The 2,487-nt window shown below is 31.2% G+C and overlaps 1 non-coding gene across 1 annotated transcript; it reads right to left on the bottom strand.

Annotated features, from left to right (window-relative positions):
• Positions 1 to 250: 250 nt before the first annotated feature.
• Positions 251 to 321, bottom strand: TRNAA-GGC. The gene has a single exon. It is a non-coding gene; the product is annotated as a tRNA-Ala (tRNA).
• Between the last annotated feature and the right edge of the window lie 2,166 nt (positions 322 to 2,487).

Below are 2,487 nucleotides of genomic sequence, written 5' to 3' on the forward strand. Positions count from 1 at the left end.
TTCAGGATATATGTTGTTTTTTATGGAAAAATGATTTAATATGCATGCCGTATGTACCCTTATATAGATGTATCTCTCAGAATGATATAATATGTACCTACTAAGTAATTGCACAAGTCATTCTCGTGTTTAAAACGTGTCAAGACATATCTGAGGTCTTGTACTTCTAAAAAAGCACACATTATTGTAAAATAGATATTCTTTTCTTAACTTGTTAACCATCTCCAGGGAAATAACGTCAAAAATCTAGCCGCCGGACCGGGAATCGAACCCGAGTCTCTCGCTTGCCGGGCGATTGCTCTACCACTGAGCTACCCGACCGCATAGACCCACGACGCTATCTCCCCCAGTTAACGGAGTTTACAAACTTAAATCTAAAATAGGTTCATGAAGACCTATCACTAATATTTATCGTGGTTAGGCCCCGTACGGGGGTGCCAAATTTTTTTTGCACCTGGGCCCAAAATGTCTAAATTCAACACTGTATAGGTAGCCGGTAGTTAGATACTTGGTAGGTAGTTCTGAAAGTTTTCCATTCTGAGCACTGCAGCCTTGGCCTCAAAATTCCTAAGTAAGGCTCTGCTAATAACAAATAAGTGATAACTATAATTGCTCATTTAAGATTGTTATTTTGGGACGCATAACCGCATTATTATTATTCTTGGGTTTGCTTCTTCCGAGAGAATTATGTGACTACTTCGCACATATGAGTGTGGGTCGGTGGTCACTCTCTAAATTTTATTCACAATCGTTTTTTAGTACAATCCAACTTTATATAGCAATTTTTCCAATAATATTTATTATTATTCAATGAAACTTGATTAAAATATAAAATTTATTATAAGCTCAATTGCTCAAATCTCTATTCTTTTTGGTTTATATGTATTGAGAGCTGTTCTGTGATCACTACATTTGATGAAAATATGATCAGCTCCTTCACATCAACACAACAAGTTGTGACGTAGATATAGAACTGTCAAATATGGCTTGGGTAGCATATTTTTCAGGCCTGAATTTTTCTCCCAGGCCGTCCCTGAGTTGTTGTATAAAAAACATTGGATATAATATACAGAAAAAAGACAAAGACAAAGACCACGTATGGTAATGTATACACTATACATTTATGTCACAAAACTTCAAATCCTTAAAATGTGTAGTTTTATTTGATATTTTAAATACATCAATTAATCTAGAGAAGTGACAAGAATTCTGAAAAAGAATTTGAATAGGTTGCCAAGCCGATTTGAGCTCCTTTTCCACACATTTGATTTAAACTCCCTCAATCTTAAAAAAAAATTATATTAAAAAGTAGGAACTAAAAAGTTGTTACACTTTAATTTTTGAAGAAAATGTAGGAAAATCTATCTCAAGTAGACTTGAGTATTTGACAAATGACGATAAATTAAGATCTGTTTTTAGAATAATTATAATTTGTTGCTTCACTAGATCAATTTTGTACCGTTCGAAATAGAGGTCAATATCTGAAATCTGAATTCCTATAATATCATATATTTTTAACAAATTGGCGCCAAAACAATTCAAAAAATAATTCATTTTGATAATTTAATTGTAATACCATTAAGTGGTTTTTTGTCGTTGAAATATTGTTAATTACCGTATGCACTATTTATGTTGGTATTCACTATGGTGACTTTTTGTCGAGTGGCTTTGTGTCGAATTTCATTTTAGAAAACGACATAAAACCATTCGAAAAATAACCATCGTGGCTTTTTGTCGGATGGTGTTTTGTCGAATGGCTTTTTGTCGTACTTCGCATTTAATCTTATGCAATGCAGTATGCACAAAAACACAAAGCGATGCCCAAGCGCAAACTAGGACGAAAACACGGTTCGCGGTGATCATACTTCTTATTTCTTATATATATTACACTGGTGATACTAATTATTATCATGTTACTCGTGTACACCTGGTGCAGACCAGTGTGAACTAGTGCAGTCAGAACAAGGTGTATTGATAAGGTGTCGTCACTTGTTTGAAAACTTGATTGAACATTTTACTACAGATAGTCGTCACCGCCGGGAGCTATAGCGCTAGGCCGAAAAACGAATACTTTAGTACATCAAAAATATAGAAAATTAAAAATATATTATGATTTAAGGAATAAAATTCAAAATTTTCCATTGCATAATGACTTCTATGTTCTAAATTATTTGTATACATGTATTTAAATACTTTCTTTTTATCAAATACAACTTTAATATTATTAAATATAATTAACTAAATTAACTAAATTGTCATTTTTAAATTTCCTATTACAAAAAAAAAATATGAAAAATGTAAGAGTTAATTTACTAAATTATCATTCATAATGCTTTCAAAGTGTTATAATTAACAAATAATAATTATTAATTATTAATTAATATATTGATTTTAAATAGAATTCATAATACTAGTACTAGTATTATACTAGTATTCATATTACCTATGTGTTACCAAAATGCATATATTTTGAATATCTTTTTATAA

The sequence above is a fragment of the Acyrthosiphon pisum genome, chromosome X, assembly GCF_005508785.2.
Source record: "Acyrthosiphon pisum isolate AL4f chromosome X, pea_aphid_22Mar2018_4r6ur, whole genome shotgun sequence".
Lineage (NCBI taxonomy): Eukaryota > Metazoa > Arthropoda > Insecta > Hemiptera > Aphididae > Acyrthosiphon > Acyrthosiphon pisum.